The sequence below is a fragment of the Miniopterus schreibersii genome, assembly GCF_964146895.1.
Source record: "Miniopterus schreibersii genome assembly, chromosome: 7".
Taxonomy (NCBI): domain Eukaryota; kingdom Metazoa; phylum Chordata; class Mammalia; order Chiroptera; family Miniopteridae; genus Miniopterus; species Miniopterus schreibersii.
In genome coordinates, this window is record NC_138108.1 from 51,751,484 (window position 1) to 51,775,536 (window position 24,053).

The 24,053-nt window shown below is 38.4% G+C and overlaps 1 protein-coding gene across 27 annotated transcripts in view; it reads right to left on the bottom strand.

Moving 5' to 3' along the window:
• Positions 1 to 24,053, bottom strand: part of PKP4 (plakophilin 4) — a 213,795-nt gene that overhangs the window by 113,005 nt on the left and 76,737 nt on the right. The window lies entirely within an intron of this gene.

Sequence of the window (24,053 nt, forward strand, 5' to 3'; positions counted from 1 at the left end):
GCATGTGCCCTGACCGGGAATCGAACCCCGATCGCCTGGATCCTAGGTCGACGCCCAACTGCTGAGCTACGCCCGGCCGGGCTATCATGTTTATTTTAGATTTATTAAATTTCAAACCAAGTAAACTCAGCAAATTTAGAAACCCTTACAAAATTAAAATGCATGATTTCTTTATACAGCCAGCTTAAAGATATCAAAATATCAACCAATGAACAGTACAGGGATTGTGGTAAATGTGTTATTCTTTAATGCACAGATGCTGAGTTAAGGCAACCTCAAAGTCTTTACTCAGTATATCGCATCATCTTACTCTATTAAGAAATTCCTAACTAGACCTACTGTGATCACCATTTCACAATATATACTTGTACTGAATCATTATGTTGTACATCTGAAACTAATATAATTTGGTGGGTATGTCAAGTACATCTCAATTTTTAAAAAATTCTTACTGTGGGTTTTACAAAAATATTGAAAAATAACCCGTTGACAGACATGAAGAGAGTGAGCTGAGTTCTGGAACTATCTTTTCTCCTACAAGCAAGAAGCTGACATGAGAGTAGTCACCTCTGAGCTGAATGCTCAGGGGCAAATGGTCAGCAGAACAGCAGGTTCAGCCAGTGCTCCTTCCAGCCTGAGGCTCAGATGAGCAGAGGGCAGGACGCTGGCCTGGGCACGTCTCAGAGCCCTCGGCCTTAGCGCCTGCACAATTTCTGCATGCATGGGTGGCGTGTGTGAGCAGGGTGAGAAGACTGAGTTCTGCCCGGCTGCGCATAGCTCAGCAGCTGAGCACTGACCTATGATCCAGGAGATCGCAGTTCAATTCCCAGTCAAGGTACAAGCCCCGGTTGCAGGCTTGATCCCCAGTAGGGGCATGCAGGAGGCAGCCGATCAATGACTCTCTCATCGTTGATGTTTTGCTCTCTCTCTGCCTCCCTCTCTCTGAAATGAATAAAGACATATTTAAAAAAAAAAAAAAAAAAGAAGACTGGGTTCCTTCCACCAAAGAATCTCTCAGCAGAGGGAGTAAATGGCAGGCTATGGCTGTTACTCTCCTTGAATCTAAACCTCAACTATCACTTTAAATACATATCTGTGACACTTATATTTTTAAATATTATACCTATAATGAAAACAAACCATTTTAATACTATTGTGTAATGAATGTCAACAATAGCAAACGGCAGGTAAAAATATATGATTTGGCAAACCTAGTTGGTTTGAAAAACACAGTGTTGTAGAATGGCACATACTTTGGTGGATCTAATTTAAGAACAATGTCATTTTCATTGTGAAGGCTGCTGCGTCGATGACTGGGCCAGTACATAGGGTGGCTTGGATGCTTTCTGGCGCACTACCCCACCTCATTCATATGACTCAATTTGACTACTTCAAATTGTAGTAGTCATCCCCTTACATTTTCTCTGATGTTTTTAATAATACTACATTCAGCACAGATTTATTTAAGGAATTATGATGATACTAGTAGTATTAGTTGTTACTTATTAGGTGCTAACCATAAGCCAGATAGTATACTAATGCTTTCTATGCATATCATAAATGGTGAGTACAACCAATAAGCAGGGAATGACTTCTATGTGCTAAGCACCTCTTACTTAATTTCTACAAACACCCCATGAGGGATGTATTCTTCTTCTCATTTTTGAGATGCTAATCAAGAGTGTCCAAAGTCACACACCTGGGAGATGGCCAGCAGAGATATGAAGCTAAGAGGTGTGTCTCCAGAGCTGGTGCTCTTTGTCACTGTTTCTCAGTCTCACATCATGGCCCGCAGAGTATGGCAATAAAATTGATTTCAAGGTGGCAAGAGGAAGATAATAATCTCTTAAAAAATATATAAGCCTAAGCAATCCATCAAAGGTCGCACTGCCTGGCTTCTTATTTTACTCTGATGTGATCATCTCCTTCAATTTAAAAACTGTGACACAGAAGCCTTTCTTTGGCATTACCTAAATAAGACAGCACTACTAAATAGTACTTGATGGTCTCAAACAACTAACAGAGTTAGTCTCTAAAGTTCCAAGGAAGCAGCTGTGGATGGAGAGAATCTAGTTTGCAGTTTTTTAGAGCTTGTCTTCTTTATAGTTTCCCATCTAATAAACAGTGCCTTCTATGGCATTCAGCTCATTTTACAGTGAGACAGTAATGCCTTCACTGGATCTCAAGACTCTTAAGATCACAAACAAGAACCCATAAGTGTGAGTAGAAAAAGAAGGAAGAGCCACACAGTACTTCATTTATCTATCTGGATTTCTTCATTCTGATTTTCTATGAGGATTTCTGTTTTTAAACTCATCACTGTCAATATATCTGATTGAGAAAGAAGCTAAACAAGTCCCAGGTGAGACTGCACCATAGCAACAGGCTTGCCATGAATTCTCTGGGGAGCAGAATTTCACAGAAGTATCTGATTGCCTATTCACACTCTTGATTACAACATACCGAGCTATTAAACTGAACTGTATGACATTAGTGTATTGAAGAAACTTTAAAAAGTAAACTACACTGTGTGAAGATATTTTTCACACATACATTCATATCGAGATGTTTAATTGTATGTAATCCATTTTCCTTTTATTTAGAAAACAAGGAATACATCTTTAAACTATTTCAGAACTTGCCAATGTCAGTGTAGGAACTTAATAAATGAGGCATTGCCCTTTATCACGAATGAACATTGAATCCTTATTCTGATCCATAAATATTTGTTCAATCCTCCACTGTGATCATGACAATATAAATGTAGTCCTTAGAATTGGATCAGGAGCATTAAAGTACCTTGAGTTAGATAAACAATGGCCAAAACAACTATAGAAAAACAACTTGAATTTAAAACAATCTCAGACTTATAGTAGATTATACTTGGACTTGGCCTATTGCTCAGTTGGGATAACATATTGATAACAAAAATAGGCCACAGAGAAAAATAAGTAGTTTATATCTATGGATTATTACAAAAAGCTATCTTACAAATTATGTCATGACCAAAAGTAAGACTAGGTGAGGATACAGATGGCAGGGGCAAAATCTATTAACAACCATCAGAAAATCATCTCAAAGCAAATCCAGATGAGTGTGAATTATTACCATCCATCTTCATGTCCAAATACAATACATTTAACCAACTTTACCCATATTTGGCTGTAAATGGTGCTGAAGACAGTGTAGAACATTTCACAAATATTCCAATGAAAGGATAGAAGAGCATTCATGAGGAGTTATTTTTATACAACCAATTCTGTTATTTATGCTATTAGAGACACCCAATGGTGTGGATCTAATCCAAATTATTTACGTTTGGATTGTAATGCATGATACGATGTGTCTGGAGCAGATTTGCCTTCCTAATTACATTTTGCTCTATATTAAAATCCCTTTACCTGCATTTAATATACACCTGCTGTATGGAAAAAGCGGTGCCCCAGAAGTCTGCTAGGCAGGACAGCTGGCTCACAATTACAAGTTCACCAGACAGGCTCCACAGAAGAAAAAAGTAACTAAACAACCTCAAACCTTAATTACTTTATAAGCACTTAAAGTTTATATTAAAGATTGGCAAAAAATCACTTCTTTCCTTTCTCCCATTTTTGCTGATGTTGTATTTGGCCTTCTTAGGAGACTGGGAAGGTCCTTGAACAACCTAGAGCAAAATTAGAAATTCTCGTTTCACTAAATAAGTGTGTACTTATATTTAATTGATTAGGCATGGTTTTTAAGAGACAATTTTCTTAGAACCTATTCATACAATTAGAATATTCAGGACTATTTATCTCAAGCAAGCAAACAGAAAATAATACTAAAAGGAAACATGCAACGTTGCAAGTACTGTGTAGTGGACACTTGTTGCCTTTGCCTCCCAGCATGCTTCTACCTTTCTTCTAGATATGGCGTTCAGATTTCCTGTGGTGAGACCTACCTCCACTATTCTTGGACAGTGGGTGTGGTGTGTCAGGAGTAGGGTTGGTTAAGGTACTGAGCTGGGTGAATACTGAAGTCACCTAAAGGCTCACGGCAAAAGCGATTTGGAGAAGTGGCTATGAATTGGGAGCTGAGACCTCAGCGAATAAGGCTAAGTAACCAGAAGGCTGTTGAATGACAAAAATGAGGGAAAGGCGGGGTAATACAGCCAGGCACAGAGGTTGAAAGGGAGAAGGGACTTTGCAGGGTGCACATGTGTAAATGGCGGGAGAGGAGGAAGAATAATGATCCTATTTCCCGAGTTCCAAAAACCCAGAGGTTATGAGAATAACCTGACGCCCCTAGAGTGAGTTTTGGGGGACGTGGAGTCCCCTCAGGGACAGCCAGATTGCCATTAAGGCAGGAAGGAGAGAAGGAAAGATGAGGAGGATGAGGGTGTGGCATTGGTGCTGACCACAGAGCAGGGATTCCAGAGGACACGGAGAACAGTTTGGGAGGGAGCATGGAGGGATGGGAGTCAGACTAGACGAGAGGGTAAACAGAGGGATGGGGACGGGAGAGTGGCAGCTGAGAGGATACCACACGGGCATGGACTGCTGGCGGTAAGTCAGACAATGTGAGGTGTGAGACTGAGTCTCTACAGAAGGCCAGAAACTTGTGGGTGTCAGGTGGAGGGAGATGTAGACAGCTGAGTACACCTATCCTGTTGAGCTTCAGGGTCAGGAATGGTGGGTGGTCCAGGTTTTAGAGGGCCTTAGGCCTCAGAGGGTGAATTGGCAGTCACCTGTCCCTCCGTGCGATGTATCTCACACCCAGTGTGCAGGTCACAGCCCAGCAGTTAGGGGAGTCCTGATCCACAGTGTGATCAGGCAAATGCCTGCGGACTACTGGACTTTGGAGCCAAAAGAAAACCCTGCTCTTAATATTCCCATATGGCAGCCCCAGCCAGCAACTCCTTTCTGTCTCCCAGCTTCACTTACCATACTAGATAATATGCTGCAGAGATTACCAAATGCATCCCCACTAGAAGGAAGTGAGAAACCAAGGCAGGCAGAACTAGAGGAAGAGCATTCCAGGCAGAGGAGACGGCGAGTGCAAAGGCCATGAAATGTGAGGAGACCCATGTGGCAGAAGTGAGTGAGGAAGAGAGGAGAAGGACCGGGGCAGCGAGAAACCTGGGTCTGCTCACGGGGGTCTTTGGAGGCCCTTATGAGAACACTGCCTTCTACTGTGGAAATGCGAAATCATGGGAAGGTGTGGGCAGAAGAGTGCCCAAATTTGATTTCCTTTAACAAGGAACTCTTGAGATTAGACTGCAAATGGGAAAGGGTAGAAGCAGGAAGAACAGTTAGGAGGCTTCTGTGAATAAAAGTGGATGAGGGTGGTACATGGACATGGAGTGGCTGGACAATGGAGGTAGAGAGCAGGTGGATTCTGGATGTGTTTTAATGATAGAAGCCCATGGGTCTTCTTTTGTTCAAAAACTTTCCTACCTCAGTATAAAGGGAGGAGTAGAAAAACAATATTCATTCTTCATGTTTTAGTTTCAATGTCATCTCTTTGAAAAAGGTATTACCTGAACATCTATTTTTAAAGTAGACCTCCCTTGATATTCTCCTATAACATCCACTTTTTCTTTCACATACTTCTCAAAATCAATTAATATATATAATATACTTTTTATAAGTTAGTTTAATGTGTGCCTTCCCCCATCAGATTATTAGTTCAACACGGTCAAAAACTATGAAGAGATGTAGGAAGGGAATCATCATTAAATCAGTTTATGAGCTAAATTCTAATTATTAGAACACCTAAATCTGAGCTGCAAGCACTTATAAACTCCATGAGGGTAAGTACCAAGCATTTTAAATTTTATTTCCTCACCGTGTTCTTTCCAGTGTTCTACGAAGCATATGTTGAAAAAATGAATATATTTATCAAGTTGTTTTTTTTTACTTAAAACTACTGTCTAATACTGCCATTTAACCACAACCATTTTAAATCACTTTTTAACTTTATAAATTACACTTTTTAATTCATCAACTCCAAATCCAATTCCCCATAGTAATTTGAATAATTTCAGGGATGCAAACACTGGAATCAGAGAGCTGGAACTACATTCCAGACTCACCTTTTGTTTGCTATACAACCTCTAGAAAATTACTTAAGTACTCAGACCCTTAATTATGTCAAACATAAAACAAGGCTAACAACGCCTGCAATGTGATGTGATTGTAAAATTACAGTTAAAATGGTTAATTTTGGTTGATAAACAGTTAATAATGGTTGACAGTAGAGTAAGCATTAGTAAATTAGCAAATACTGTATAAAGAGTTGTAAAGATTTTTAAATAAAATTTCTGCAGAAAGTCAAAAAGATTTTAGAAACAGATATGCCTTTATTTTAGAAAACTACTCTTTAGGAAAGCATCCCCCCTCCATCCCTCCAGAGCTAGGGTGCATAAGTGGCTGGCATCTCTCTTTTAAAACCTAGCTCTATTCAGTAGACACTTTCACTCTCTGGAATAAAGAAGGGCCAAAGGTGATCAAATACCAGGTGGGAGAAGACTGGCTGGGGTGGTTTTCGTAGATCAGCAGGCAGTTAAGGCCCTGCCAGTTTGATCAATTACCCTGGGACTGGCTTCACAGCTGGGAAAGAAGCAAACAGTTTGGGGTTCTCTGTCTAGAGCTACAATGGCTAAATAAAATCTGTGTCCTTGTTAATAGCTTTAATTGCTTTGGTAAAGTGAACCTAAAGACCACAGGCCAGGTGGGAATTTTAACACTAAGAAAGGAAATTGTTCTTTTCCATTTAAGCCTAGCAGGCAAACCAGATACATCTGAGAATGATCATTAATACTTAATAGTGGGGGAAAAAGAATAATGACAACTAATAAAATGTTATTCTAAAAAACGATGATTCATGGAAGTCATTTTGAATATACAGCTGTATTTCTGATATAAAAAGCAAAGCAAACTAATCTGTTTTCTGTTATTCACATCTTTAAAAGGCCAGGCTGCCTTGACTGGATGTCCCCAATAGGGTGCCCCATTTGTTTTCTAGAATTTTATAGGCTTTCTCTTAAAGTACTCATTTTGCAAACCTAAACTAACGAAGTAGCAACAAATGTTGAATGCTTAGAACAGAAGCGCCCAGTGCTGCATAAACTTTAAAATCTACAGTCAGAGGACTTCAGTGTGAAGAGCAGTTTCGAACACTATTTTTCACTGGAACAGAGTGCCAGGAACCCTCCACTGGGTCTGAGAAGCAGAATCCAAGAGTCTGTCAAACTGAAAAGATCCCACACTGCCACCCTTGCTGACTGTGCAGCCAAAGAGGACTGGATGTCAGCCCTGCAGGGAGTCACAGCAAAGGAGGCAAAGTGCTTGTTGGGTCATAGTGCTTGTCCAAAGACTCACAACCAACCACCTTTTGAAAAATCTTTTACAGAACATTTCCTGGGGTGATGGAAATGTTCTGTATCTTGAGTGTGGTTACATGACTGTATTCATTTGTCAAAACTCACAGAACTACTTGCTGAAAGGGTACATTTTATTGTATGTAAATTATACATCAATAAACCTGCTTCAAAATCATTAACACACATCTCCACATTTTCTTTTTAAGTTGTGACATTTTACCATACAGGTGCCTTTCTTTTAATTCTGGCAATACTGCTACAGATTCACTCACTAACCCACCTTGATTGATGCACATTATAAACAAACTTCTACGTTTCAGGCAACATTTCTCCACATTAACAGATTGTCCAACTTAACTTCTTGGCAGTAGAATTTGTTTCCTGGGAGGCCCACAGAAGAGGCCTCAGGAGAGTGAGGTTTTGACCCTCTGTGTGTGCCAGACCCTCCTGGTGTTCTCTCCTCTACGATGCTGGGACAATGCTGTAACCATTAGCCACACTGCTCTGGGTGAAATGTCACTTACACTAGGTTGAATCATTTTAGAATCCTTTTAAGAACCACAACCATGTATTTAAGGCATAATCGTAAATACTTTTTACAACTTAGATGGTTTATTTCTATAAAGTCATATAATTTTTTTTAAAGTAATGATAGAAAGATGTTAAGTCCTATCAGAGTAAGCTACTATAGCTTCAATAAAATCACTGTAATTAAACCAAGAAAACTTTTTAATTTAAAACTGTGCAAAATATGGGCATTGGAGTATTAATGATCCTTTCCAAACTGGTCAACACAAAAGATTAAGTACTGGGCTATGCAGTTAAATCAATCTCTACCTTCTCCCTCTCCCTCTGCTTGCTAATACATTATAAATGAGAAACAAGACACCTGTTTTCAATTTCAAATTTGTTTATTTAAAATTAATTTTATGAGGATAAAATATGTTTTCTACTCATAAAAAACCAAAAGGTTTTTGAGCTAGTCTCTGTGATTCTGTCTGTATCTTACACGGAGGGCCACCCATGGAGGGGAGATGACTGGCCCTCACTCTTCCAGGAACGGGGGGCTAACAAACAGTGACTGCAGCATCTCACATTGGGCACTAGACCACTGAAAGCTGTGATGTCTGCAGAACAATTTCACCAAGGAAATAGATCAAGTGTTGGTGGTGACATGAAGTCTTATAGCGATATGTGGATAATTGCCAATCTGCCCTAACAAATCCTACGTAGGTCTGTATAAGTGTCTGTGCTCCTTCCAAGAGCCCAGTCTTAGAAATCATGGGCCAGAGATACTAGTTAGGAAGTTTTATGCACAGAAAGGGCAAGAGGGAAAGAAAGTATACCTAAATTCTAGATTATTTAAATTCATCTATGTATGTGAAACTCAGGGGGAAGAAAGTGGGAAAAGACACATGATACTGATTTGTCCAACTGCTGTTAGTTTTAACTTAGATTACTTGGTTTAGGTGGTCTGTGCCAGGTTTTTCTACTATAAAGCTACTTTCTTCCCCCTTTGAAATGAATAACATCTTGTGAGGAGATACTCTGAGACTATGTAAATATCCAGTTTCTCATCATACATACCCACTAGTTTTAATAGCCATTGGTGATTGTTGCCTAAAACAATTACTATGGTGATTGCCAAATGTGCCCCCCTGACAGTTCCATCATTTTAAGATTAATTTTCACAAACAGACATACCGAATGATTCTGAGAAAGGCAGTCTATCAATCACACCCCAAGGGATCCTGATCTGGCTTTTACTACCTGAAAGTAAGGCTGTCGGAGGAAGGCTGGACCAATCCCATTGTGAAAGAAGCAAGCTCTATCTGCCAAAGTACCAGGTCTGCTATGTATTGATTAAGCATCAACTAAACTGCCAACATTCCATAAAAAAACTGAGGATAAATGGAGTGGGGTCGGGATTAATTTTCTTCTCTCTTCATGGAAACATCTATGTCCAGTAACAAGAGGCGTTATAAGAACAAAACGATGCATCCCCTAGACTAAGCACATCTGTTGATTCAAAAAAGCCCACATAACTAAATGAATGAACTCTTCACAATAAGGCAAAGATGAGCCAGTAAATTAGGGTTTAAAAAAAGATGAAATATGGATGACTTTAGAGGGGTGACTGCACCTAACTACCTGTAGGCCCAGCAGTTCCCAGAGTGCTACACAGCAAAGGGTGGAGGAAGAGTAAATCCTGATTGGAAAGCAGGATGGGAATTCAACTACAGCACTCACCCCTCACAGGGATGTGGGTGCAGGGCCACTGAGAATTTTCCCCAAAGCTGAAAAACAGACCAATACAATTTTAAAGGATTCAAAAGCAAAATACAATGAGTAAAGTTTATTTTTCAGACGTGAAATAAAACATGATCCTCCCCAGTAAAAGTACGCTTCTGGTATTACTGGAAACATAACATTTATGGAGCTGTATAACCTAAAGCAATTTCTTCAGTATTAACAGAGAAGCCAAATAGAAATGTTAAATTTTCCCACAGGGTTAAAGTTTTACTTATCCATCAATTCTGTTTCTTTATGAGTAAATCTGAATTATAACTGCTTCAATCCTAAAATACTCCTGAAGCATAAGATTTTATTTCCATAGCCTGGTCCTCAAGTAGATGAGTAAGGCTTGATTTTATTAAAACTATCAACACAGGCTTCCTTAGCTTATTTCAATAAAATAGTCTCTTACATAAGGTAATCGTCTGTATCCCTGTCTGCCACCCAAAAGACTTCATCTGTAATTCCAGCCATGGTTTATTACACTGCACACATTTCTCTCCTCAAAGAAAAATGTTAGGATGAAAAAAAAACTAAAACAAAAATTTTATGTACAAACACTTCCACTCAGCCTCAGCTGGACTTGAATTCCAGCCTTTGAGCCTTGCTGGCTGAACTCCCAGGAGCTTCCCTCTACTCAGAGCCTATTGTGTCACCTTGTTTCTATTGTTCACTCAGATACTTGCTCAAAACTACTACTTGAGTGCCTGGTACCAAGCTGCATGCTGGAGGTAAAATAAATGTCTACTGAAGAAGCTGTGTTTTGTTAAAGCTCACAGTCTAGTTTGAGCTAAGTCATATTGGGATTTTTAAAAAACATATTAATACTTTTTGGTTGAGGATATAACTTACATGCAATAAAACACACCCATTTAAAGTATCAAAGTCGATGGATTTTACTAAATGTACACAACAATGAACCCACAATTCCAAAAACTACCTTAACTCCTTTGCAGTACTGCCCTCCCCTACACCTTGGCAACCATGGATTCGTTTTCTGTTGCTATAGATTAATTTTTAATGTTCTAAAATTTTACATAAGTGCAATAATGCAGTCTGCACTCTTATATGTCTGACTTATTTAATTCAGCAAATTTTTGAGATTGATCCAAGTTATATCAGTGATCTCTTTTTTCTTGTTGAGCAGTAAAACATTACTTTTTTTGAGATCCAAGATACCGGCAGATTGAGTAGAAGCTACACTGACACTCTCCCAGGACCAACCTGGAATTACAACTAAAATACATAAAAACCATCCTGAATAATCACCTGCAACTGAAGATGAGCTGGGGAGCACCCTCACAACCAAGGACGAAAAGTGGAGACCACATAGAGACTGGTAGGAAGTGCAGAGGCACAAGAGGGTTGGCTGGGCTCCCACAGGGAGCAACTGAAGGTCTGGAGGGATATCTCGGCTTAGGGGGGTTCCCACTGAGGACTCTGTGGCCTAAACCCCAGGCTGGGCTTCTTGGCCAAGAGCACCAGAACTGAGAAAGGTCCTCACATAACATCTGGCTGTGAAACGCAGCCAGGTTTCTGTCTGCCAGGGAGAGACGGCTGGAAATGCAGGCACCCTCTTAAAGAGCCAACACACAAAGTAGTGTGTGCAGCCACTCACCTTGGGCTCCTGTGCAGGCAGACTGGAATAGATCAGTGTGAGGAGAATCCTGGGGGGCTGACTGGAGGAATAGGTCTCTGAGGGCGCCCATCTGGCCACTGCTGAGTCATTCCCCCATACTGCAGAGGACACCTTTCTCAGGCAGACATTTACCTTTTAAGCAGCTTTTGCCTTGGCCAGGGGGTGGGGGGAGGGGGTTGCCCCACCCTGCTTGAAAACCTCTGGCCCAAACCTGTGGAGTTTCTACAGCCTCAGGCTCCTTAAGAGACTGATAAAAATCAGCCATCCCACCCTGCGGAGTTTCTACGGCCTGAAGCTCATTAAGAGACTGAATAATAATCAGCCTCTGGGTGCTTTGAGTCTTTGCCTGATTTGCTTCTGGACATAAGGCTTGGAAAAGCAGACCTTGTTGTACATCTTGGTCCTGTCCAAACACACCCAGCCCCAGCAGAAGAAACCAGAAGCTGTGGAGTGTGGAAAACTTCAAACAGGGTACTCAAGGCCAGTCACAAACAGTGTCTGACATTGGCCTGCACCAGAGACCATCTAAAAGACTGGAAGTCCTAGCAGATCTACCTCATACATAGAAACAAATCCAAAGAGGCAGCCAAAATTGGGCGACAAAAAACAAGCCCCAAATGAAAGAACAAAATAATTCTCCAGAAGAAGAGCTAAATGAAATGAAGATAAGCAATCTATCAGACAGAGAGTTCAGAATACTGATCATAAAGATGCTCAAAAGAATGAAAAAAGATATAGAAACTATGAAGGAAATTAAAAGAATGACATAGCAGAAATAAAAAAAACAGTGGAAGGAATGAACAGCAAATTAGGGGATGCTGAGGATTGGATCAGCCTCCTTTTAGAAGACAGGGTAAAAAAAAAATCACCCAATCAGAGAACCAAAAAGAAAAAAAAATTAAAAAACAGGAGAACAGTTTAAGGGAGCTATGTGACATGAAATGTAACAATATTCACATCACAGGAGTGCCAGCAGAGGTCAAAAGCAAGCAAGGGTTAGAGAACCTGTTTGAAGAAATAATGGCAGAAAACGTCCCTAACCTGGTTAAGGAAAAAGTCACACAAGTTCAGGAGGCACAGAGAGTCCCAAGCAAGAAGAACCCAAAGAGGCCTATGCCTAGACACATCATAATTAAAATGCCAAAAATTCAAGATAAAGAGAGAATCTTAAAGGGCAAGAAGAAAGCAATCTGTTACCTACAAAGGAGCTCCTATAAGGCTTCCAGCTGATTTCTCATCAGAAGTTCTACAGGCCATAAGGGAATGGCATGAAGTATTCAAGGTAATGCAAAACAAGGATCTGAAACCAAGAATACTCTATCCAGCAAGGCTATCATTCAAAAATAGATGGTGAAATAAAGAGCTTCCCAGACAAAAAAGGCTAAAGGAGTTTATCACCACCAAACCAGCACTGCAAGAAATGTTAAAGGGATTGCTGTAATAAGATGCAATAGAGCGAATGACAAACATAGGCATAAAGAAATAAAATGGCAACAGGTAAGTACCTATCAATAATAACCTTAAATATAAATGGATTAAACATAGGGGACTTTAACACCCCACTGACTTTACCGGATAGATCTTCCAGACAAAAAACCAACAAGGAAATAGTGACTCTAAATTACACACTAGATCAGGCGGATTTAACTGACATTTACAGAACATTCCACTCCAAAGCTGCAGAAAAGGCATTCTCCTCAAGCCCACATGGGACATTCTCAAAGACGGGCCACATTAGGACACAAAACAAGTCTCTAAAAATTCAAGAAGTCTGAAATCATATCAAGCATTTTCTTGGACATTTACACAATGGAATGCTATACAGCTGTAAAAATGAAGGATCCCTTATCCTTTGAGACAGCAAGGTGGAACCTGGAGAGTATTATACTAACTGAAATAAGCCAGTCAGAGAAAGACAAGTGTCACATGATCTTACTCATATGTGGAATTCAATAAGCAAAATAAACCAATGAACAAAATAGATCCAGAGACACAGAAGCATGGAACAGATGGAGGGATCTCAGAGGGAAGGTGGGGGTGGGTGGGAAGAGATTAACCAAAGAACTGATATGCATATATGCATAACCCATGGGCATAGACAATAGTGGGGTGAAGGCCTGTGGGGAGTGGTACAGAGTAGAGGGGATCAATGGGGGGGGAGGGGACATTTGTAATACTTTCAACAATAAATATAAATTAAAAAAATAATTTTTATTCATATACCTCATAATAGACAACTAAGTTGTTTTTTAATTTGTGATTATTAATAATGGTATTATGAACATTCATATGCAAGTTTTTGTGTGGGCGTATATATTTCATTCATTCTTGGGTTATACTCAGTATAACTGCTGGGTCATACAATATGCGTGATTAACTTTATAAGGAATTGCCAAGCTATTTTCCAACATGGTTGTATCCATCTTATACTTGCACAGGCAAAAAAACAAAAAACAAACCAAAAAAAATGTACAAACCATCTTAGCACAGTTCATATAAAAACAGGTGATGGACCAAATTTTGCTGTACTTTGCAACCCCTGCTCTAGAGTTTCCTATATATAAAACCATGTCATTTTTGAAAAGACAGTTTTAATTTTCCTTTCCAATCTTTGTGCCCTTTATTTCTTTATCTTGCCTTACTGCACTGGCCTATATCTTAGAGGAAAAAATACTTAGTCTTTCTTCATTATATTTAATTTATAATATTTTAACTTAATCTTTCATTATTATGTTTAATTAGCTTTAGGTTTTCCATAGATACCCTTTATCATACTTTATTGAGAGACTTCATGAATGGGTATTGAATTTTATCAAATGCTTTATTTACTGGGATGATAAGACGGGTTTTCTCTTTCTAGTAATATGGTGAATTACATTGCTTAATTTTCAAATCCTAAGCCAATCTTATATTCTTAGAATAAACCACATGTAGTCATGAGGAAGTAACTCTTTATATGTTGTTGGATTGGACTTGGTAATATTCTGTAAAAAAATTTTCTGCATTTATATTTATGAAATATATTGATTTATAGTTTTCTTGTAATATCTCTGCTGGTTTTGGTGTAAGAGTAATGTTACACGTACTATATAAAGTTAAGGATTATTTCAGGTCCTTCTTTCCTCTGGTAGTCTGCTTTCCCTCTTTGAAATATGGAAAGAAATACAAATTTGCATTTCACAAGTAGTTCTCTTGATAAAATTCTAGAAACATACTTGCTATGTATAACTTACTACCCTGATTTAATACTTACCATTTAAAAATGAGGAGAGCCCTGGTCAGGTGGCTCAGTTGGTTGGAGCATTGTCCTGTACACCAAAAGGTTGCAAGTTCAATTCCTGGTCAGGGCACATACCTAGGTTGCAGGTTCGATCCCCAGTGGGGGTACATACAGGAGGCAACTGGTCCGTGTTTCTCTCTCTATCTCTCTCAAATAAATAAACATAATCTCGGGTAAGTAAAGAAAAATAATTTTTTTATGAATTAAAAGTTCAAGACATACTGGTAGACTCCAAGGGCCATTTTCTGAATGGCATGCCATACTGTCCCTGGCTACCCTGCCAATAGGGAAACTGGAATGCTAAGTCAGTAAGTGCTTTTTCTAAAAAAATCACTGCATCCAGTGACAGAATTAAGATTTAAAAAAAAAAAAAAAGCCTTTCACTTACTCTAGCCTTGTTCTTTGTGATTCCAACTCATCTCTTACCTTTTACACCTGAACTTTTACATTTCAGCCATTTCTGCATATGCTCCAGGCCTATTTTGTACTGTCTCTTTATCTGTTTTTTATTCATAATCTATGTTCACTTCAATAGCGTGTTGTTTCTCTATGCCTACACTGCTGGAGGGGGAATCTTTTTCTCTAAAGTAAAATTAGGTTGATTTTGACACCTTACCCGGGCTGCTTACTGTAATATTTTTTGGCTCATACCCTATGCTGATATTTGTCCCAACAAAAATTTGACTTTTCTTTCCTGTATATTGACGTCAACCAAACTCCCAAATATCCTGTGACTACTTACAAAAGAGAGATTCCAAAAGCATCAGGTTTAAATATACAGTGCCTATAGTTTTTGCCATTTAACCATCTTTACCCAAGCATTTCCTGTTTGCAGGTTTCTCTGAATGCAGTAATTTTAAAGAGACAGTTTTCACAGTCTCTCAAGGAGAGAAAAGCAAAAATCTGAAGAAAAATGCTGTTTGAATTAAAAAAACAACTGTATGAAAAATAAATTAGGAAAAGAACTTTATATGGCAGAGGAATCTAAAAGGACTGATATTTGAGATCTTTTTCTTATTCACTTTCTTTATTACCATTTAGAGTGCATCACACAGAACCCTACTCATACAAAATTTAGTTCAAAGAAGTCCCAGAATAGTGGTGCTAATTCAGTTTCCACTTTAAAAATAATCTGGCAGGCAAATGCAGAGTTTGATGGGTAATATCCTAATGTCAGAGGTATTCCGAGTATAAATGATTGAAAAGACAGCAATTTAATCTGAATTTACAGTTCATTTTTTAGAAGTCTAAACCCAGCAAGAATAATCTATTATCGACTTCAACCAAAAATATACTTTTAAGTTTGAAATATTTTCAAATGAAGCTATTGCATATAAACCTTTCTTGATTGATCATGAGAGAAACTATATGCAGGAGAAAATGAGACCTGGGGATTACATAAAGAAAGCAATCATAATTCTTGGCATTTCTGTAGAGATTTTACCTTCAAATAATTTCTATAAACATTAAACTAATGAAATCATGCAATGCATTTGTGAAATTTCACTAAGGTACCAGGTTTAAATCAAGCATGACCCTAGGTGGCAAATATGCAGATATATATTAATGAATAGCTACAATTGTTCATAGATATGATAAAAAACTATCAGGAGCAGGTTTAAGTAAGTATGAATATTATGAACTAAATGCAGGTACTATTAGGAAAATCCTAACTTCTGCATCTGCTGAGATGCCATTATAGTTATGCTCTGTTACCATGAAAGGCATTAAGCTCATGAGATTTAACAATGCTCTGTGCAATGGGTAACAAGGGCACTTGCCATTCAGCAGTTTACAACTTAAAAGAACAGATTTACCCATACCTCAAATTTTTAAAACTCTTTTCTACCTTCCTTTCTTTTTATACAAACAATAGGTGCTGCTGCTGGTGGGGGGTGTAGGAAGAGCAAAAAGGTCAAAGCTGGGGAAGCAGGAAAAGGAAGCAGCTGTTAAAGTAAGGAAACACCGAGGAAGAGAGGCATAGGCTCCTGGGGAGGAGGCCACCCCTGGAAAGGCAGAATCGATGAAAGAGTTCCTCCCAAGGGAACAAAGCTGATCGGAATTCTCAACTGTCTTGTGCCCAGTGGCTCCCACGAAATGTGGAAGCTGGCCTGCTCTCTTTTATGCTGTGTACTCAAGAGTCCAAGTCCTGGATCTCTGGGTTCCCAATGGCACTGGCATTCACTCACATGCTGAGGGCAGAATGATTAGCCTTGGAGGGGAGAGGGCTCTGGGTGTGACAGTGAAGTTCCATTCATTCCAATACAGCCTCTTTAACACTTCACTGTTACTGCTACCACTCCCGGTTTCCACCTGCAAGTAAAGAGCATTCTCTTGACATGATTTCTGCTCTCCTGAAGTCCCAGGAGATGATGAATGTGAACTTGTCCAAAAGTCAGTTATATAAATATTTGAGAATTAAATTAATCTTTACTTCTCAGTGCACAATACTACATAATAACACTGTACTTCCTAAGTAAAACTTTTGTTCTTATTTTGCTGACTATAAGGATATCATAACCTTGCTTTATAATAATGTTTACGATTTAGAGAACTTCCAAGTCCTTCTCCTCTCACGTGTCTCACACCGCCTGCGTGCAACAGCAGTCCATAAATTACTCCTATCTCCGCCACCCAACAGACACACCGAAGCTGGGAAATGCTACACAGCGGGCCTAGAGTCACACCGCTAGGAAGTGGTTTTGCGTGGCCCTCCAGAACTCTGGCAAGAGCACAAGCTCTGTAACTGGGGGCAGAATGGGGGGTCATGAACAGCTACTTAACCCACTTACACCTCGGTTCCCTCATATTTAAAATGAGATAATCTCCGTAATTCCTGTAATTTAGTGATGGGGAATTAAATGAGCTACACACACTGCCATTGCTTGCACGGTGCCTGGCTCACAGTAAGTGCTCAATACACAGTTATTCTAACAGTCTGTCTTGCCTTTCTGATAAGGATAACTAGATAGGCAGATCCAGTCCTGTCCCTCAGTGATATTCTCCCTAGTTATGACCTTTTAATGCATTCCTTTTCAAAACTGCTATGCGGATCCTTTGTACTATTTAATAACAATTCATTCTATATCATCTTGTAGTGAAGAGGCAGCTCTTCCACAAGACTAAAATTCCTGGATATCCAAAGCTTATCCTTCAAATGCTAATTTATTTTCTAATTTCAAATACTCTGAAGGTATTATGCATTTTCCTAACTTGTTAAATGAAATATATAGAACACACACACCTTTCTTGGTAATTGAAAGCATCACTATGAACATTCACAACCATATGGCGACATCATTAATCCGTGGGCCTGCCTTTCGGTTGTTCTGTCTCCTTCCCTGAAGTAGGAACATCAGTTGGTGCTCTGTTTCTCTTCTAATTCTGATCTCCACCCTTTCTCTTTCCTGACCTGTGTACTCTCTCGTCTTGTCCACTCCCCCAGGTCTTAGCCAAATGTACACATCTAAAACATATTCTACAAAAATACAAAGGTAACAAAATTGTGTATTTTAAACTAGAGTGAAAAAGATTGATGCCTAAAGAGCAAAATATAGGATCTTTCTAGTTATTCAGAAGCATTTTCACTGTAATTTTTAGTACATTTCAAAGGGCTGCAGGCATCAGTCGCCTGATCTCCAAACAAATGCACACCTCTGCATGTCTGTGCATGCACCTGTGTGTGTGTGCCATTGATAAATGTATTGGTACTTAAGGGATAACATCTATAGTCAAAGTATTTTAAATATGTTATTTTACAATTTTTAACATATTAAAAATGGAGATTTTTTTAATTTAAAAAATTAAATATGATTTAGTCAACAAATATTTGAGTACTATACATACCACCTGCTGGACACTATTCTAGGTATTTGGAATAAAAAGCTGAATAAAATAGATAACTTTGCTGCTCTTAAGGATTGAAATGTTTGAATTAAAAAATTTCTGTCTTCCTTAAAAAGGAATGTTTCAGCTGAGATTACACATTGAAATTTATTCATTTTCAATTGTAAATTGTAAAGGAAAAAGTTTTCAGATGGTGGTGGGGGGGAATCTATGTTCAACATACTTAAAAATGTAACTTGAGATTCTGAGTTCTCGGGAGAGAAACCTGATGACATTATAAAATACATTTAAATTTAAGAACCTGGGGTAGTACAATTTTTTTCAAATGCAGGAACTAAGAATTAAAGAAATAGAAATGAAACATTTAGGATCTCGGAAACATTAATTACTCAGACTGGGCATAGTCAGTAATTTCCTTTACAATTTTTCAGCATGGCAATAGCATGAGAAGTTCAATATGAGGATTTAAAAACAAACTGATTTCTATTACACTATTTTGAGATGGCAACAGCATGAAAAGTTGAATGAGGATTTTTTAAAAATTTAATCTATATTTGCAGAATTTTAAACTTTGGCATATTAAGGCTTAAAAGGGAGATAAGCTTAAAGCATTTCAAAATAGGAACTTATTGATAACCCAAGGAAATGAAATTTTATGCTACTCTCCATAGTATTTCTTGTTAGAATTGTTAAATAAAGAAACAACTACTGTATCTCACACAAATTGTAAAAATCAGTGTAATGATTCTGATTGTGGTTCTTTGTGGACCACTAAGGAACATCAAGTACAGCTCAGCTCAGCCTAATACTAGCCAAAAGGAAGGTACAGGAAGGCAGTTAGAGAACAGGGGTGCAACAAGGCCCAGGGGCCAGGGCACTCTCTCTCTTCCCAAGCAGACTATGGCAGAAATAGCTGGTTGCAAATAATTATTTTAGTTGCTCTCGAGGCTGCTCAGTTGGAGACTGTACTCACAGCTTCTGGGGCAGCTTGCTGGAGCCTATGCAACCAACTTCTATGCCTCTGAGGAACAAGTCTCTCCTAGACCACTTGCTCCCCTGGTGATTTACCCCAACCTGTGGGTCCAGACCTAATGAGAACTGGCAGCTGCCTCAGGCCCGGAGATGGCCACCATGTGGCAAAGCTGCCATAGCTAGCTGGACCACTCTTTCTCAGGAATGCTTTGTGAGAGAAAAATATATTCCCTTTTTATTTAAGCCATGATATTTTGACGTTTCACTTTTATATCAACTAAACCTAAAGCCCAATTAACACATATTTATCATAGAACCTAGCTGTCTCAGCTCCTATTCTAAAGCTTAGCAAATGTATTCTGAACACCTTTACTGGGTTGAAAGCATCTACAGTGGAGTATGCAAATAGAGGGCCAGGATCATGTCCTCTATTTCTCTGAGAGTGTCTAACACAGAGCTGACTGATAGAAGGGAGGGGAAGGAAAACGAAGTAAGTTCAAGCGTAGGCTTGAGGGTCAGAGAGCCCCCTAGAACTGAATCCTTTGTCAATCCCTGGATTCTAACCAGATGTATGAACTTGAGCAAGTTCAGTCATCCACCAAGTATCGACTGAATGCCTATTATGCCGCAGGCCCCATTCTAGGTGTCTATATGGATGGTAGTATTTACATTCTGGTAGACTTAAATTTCATGAACTCTCTAAACCTCAGCTTCCTCATCTGTATAATGGGGATAACAGTAGCAACAGACTTACAGGGCTGTTGTGTATGATATGTACAAAGTGCTTAGTGTCATACACACTGGATTCAATAATTATTAATAATTTAAAAATGTAAATAATTTGTATAGACACTCACTAAATGGCACAGTGTCACAGCACTATTCCTCAGTATCCAGTAAGAAAAGCAAGTCAGGAACTGCTATGTCCAATTGGAGTTTGCTGTTCATTTTCTTTGTAATGTCTTATCTTTTTTTTTTATTTCTCCATCTGTTTGGTAGGAATTCTAGACATGTCTTACAGAGAAGAAAGAATGGGCTTATTGAACAATATATTACAGAGCACTTGGGCCTACTATTAAAAAGTTTCAAGAAATAATTCATGTTCATAAATTTATTTAAGTAAAGCAATGGATTATTTTCAACATAATTTGGGAATCTTCTTTAAGATTCAAAAAAGAATATTACCCTCCTCTCTATGATGGTATTAGTACCTCAAACAAACCAGACTGCTTCCACATATCACCCTGCACTGTGAATCAGAACCTACCACTTCCACCAATCACAGCTCATATTCCCAAAACAATTGCTGGCTCCTCTGATCCAGAAGAGAGCTCTTTCAGAAGAATCAGGCTACAGCATTTTGGACTGCAGAATGTTCAAATGCATTTCAGAGAAGGAGCAGTCCTAAGGCAGGTTCTAACAGGAAAAAAAGGGATTTTCTCAACTCTCCAAACAAAATTAAAAGACTGGGAATTAAAGATTTCTGGTAGAGGAAGATGAAAAATAAACATAATCCTCTGCAGGAAATAATGAGCAACAGAGCAAACAATGCTCCACACTGGGTGTGTGTCTTTGCCTTGCTACACCAATTTCAGGGGCAATTAGATTTGAATGCCAGCTTTATCACTAAAAGCCCCAAAGACATAAAACTTCAATATTCATGAAACACCTGAGAAAGCTCTGCTTCTAAATAGGAACCTGACCATCTATTAAGTACCAAGCAATTAATTAGCATCTGAAATATATGCTACAGCCTACAAACTGAGCATTATTATTGTAATTTTACTGAGGAGGAAACAGGCTTTGAGAAGTTACATGGTTTGCCCAATATCATAAAGTTATTTGTGGAAGTCTGGATGTGAACCCAGGTTGGCTTGACATCAATGCCTGTGTTCTTCCCACCACACCAAGATGAATTCTAACTACTGAATTCTTTAGAAGGGTACAGTGAAACTCTGTTAAGAGTTCACAGATAAGTCTGGATTATCAGATTATTACTATAAGTAATGATGAGGATAACATTTAAAGTATTCACTATGGTACAGTGATGTCCTCAGGACAAACTGAACCCCCCAGGACTCTATGTGCCTTTTCTAGAGGGTCCTAGGGGCTAGCTGGCTGTGAAGATGCTCTCAGGTGGCCATTTGACATTTTTCTGAGCTGTCCAGGTGCTTGCCCTTCCAACTTGCCAGTGCTAATCTACTATGGAAATGAAAACTTGTATTAATCAACAAGGTTTCCTCAAGATGTTTAAAAGCCTATTTAGAGCAGCAAAAATAGCCACAGAATAGCAAACTGGACCTTGTGCTTTGCAATTTTTTGTGACCAAACTATCCTATTTTATTGTGCATTTCTAGTCTGCCTGGGTACAGAACCTTGAAGCTGGGACATTACTTTTCAAATACAAGAATTATATTGAAAATGGCTCCATATTTTTTCATAGACCTAACCATAAAATAGGACAGTCCTAATTACTACATTTACCTTCTTCAGTGTAGGAATATATCATAAGGGAACATTTAGAGAACATACTAACGCGAGCTCTGCCAGTTCAAATAAATCAGTGCGATTACAGCTGGTTCTGGATTGCATTCAGGTTATGGAAGGCAAGAATAGATTACAGGTATATGCCATCATAGCAGTTACAAATTCTCAACTTCTTTTTATTTCTTCAGGCTTAGAAATGACTAAGGCTACGTTTTTAAAGAAATATTGCTGGAAGCATTTAAAAGCTAGAAAATATAATCATGTCGGTATGACCTGCCCCCCCACAAAGGTGTGTGATTATCATTTCAAAATGTAGCCAGTCTACAGTCACTAGGCTGTTGGGTTTGAGGGGCTGATATATGCACAAGTGAAGAAGCTCAAGTGTGGTGTGGTCCTTAATATTCACTTTATTAAGAAACAATGAGGAAATGGTGCAATGGAAAAACTCCATCACACTCTCCCACTTGTAAAAGTTATAACTTTAAAGCAAGAAACATGAGGTAGCTGAGGTCATGAATAGAAAACAGAGTGCTGATTTAGTTCACACTAGAGTAAACTTATTTTTTTAAAAAACAAAACAATTTATGAAAATATTTTGCAAAGGGGAGAAATAATAGTTTACATCAACTTTATGATGGAAATATTTCTAAAAGAAGTAACAATACAGAAATTCTAAATATGGAGGAAATAGTAAGAATTAATTCCCTCACATGCAGTGGCCAAGACCTTTTCCTGATTTAGACTTTAGAATTTTAGGAAAAGTTACAAATCAGATATATGTCTATTAGGGTAGGTCATACCACATGATGAATTATTTTTTGATGTCATGCTGCATTATAGAAATTTTCATATGTAAAAGTCTACAAATTAAATAGTCTATATATTGAAATGCCTTAATTAATTTTCTTTCAAGAGCCAAGAGATTTCAATTCTAAGAAAACTATCTTCCAATTTATGATAGCCATTTTCATCTCTGAAATATGATTTATATAGAATTTAATTATATCACATGCATTTGTCTTCAAGTTTCAATCATGTGCTCTTTCAAATCTGCTTGCAGACTGTTTCTATTATTTGCAACCCCTGTATTATTAAGGTTTGAGTGCATAAAAACTCTTAAGCTAAAGCATAGAGCTCTTTGAACTACTTGAAAAAAACTATACATTGTAATTGATTTTTCTTAGGAATGCCTAAAACAAAATAATCATAACCCAAATTACTTTGCAGATCTGATCACTTTGGAAACAATACATTCATAAAATAGAAACAGATGCAGTAAGACCATATGATTCCATTTCTGCAAAAGTAACAAAAACGGCAATTTAGAAATTGAGAACACTTAAACATGAAGATAGACTGTTTTTGCTATAGCTATACCTGAGGGGGAAAATATGTTTCTGAAATTTTTCTCTCTAGAAGTGATTCTAAAAAGAAAAATGAGCATGCAGCGCAGAGAATTCAATGTTGAATGATCCTGTCATCCATTTAATCTCACCAATTTAGCAGTCACTCATTTCAAATTTAATAGCATAAAGTTTGCATGTACAGGGGGAAAATTATTCCATATATTCATAATTTGACTCCGGATAGGAATTGTGAACTGAAAAGAAAATTATCATTTTAAACATGTAAAATCACGGTTGGCTTTAAGAATTAATAAAAAACAATGTTCTACCCCTGGCTGGTGTGGTTCAGTGGTGAGAGCGTTGGCCCAAGCACCAAAGGGGTTCAGTCCCGGTCAAGGGCACATACCTGGGCTGCTTTTGTGGTGGATGCGGGAGACAACCAATCAATGTGTCTCTCTCACACTGATGCTTCTCTCGCTCCCTCTCCCCCCTCTTTCTCTTTGCCCCCCCAAAAATCAAAGGGAAAAATATCCTCGGGTGAGGATTAACAATAAAAAATTCTATTAATGCTAATTCACTGGTAGAAATGAAAGTTAAGCGTGCCTAAGTGAACAAATTTACATAAAACTGATACACTACAATATATATCTATAGCCTGCTGAAATAAAAAAAGGGTTTTGTAAAAGTACACATTTTTGGATTTTGTGGTTCCCATTTATGAATATTCATAATGTGTCAAATGCTGCCCCAAAAGTATACCATACTGTTTGCACCTCTGCATTCTTCTGAGGGTAGAAACTGTAAGAAGCACATCATCTTTGTCTCCTC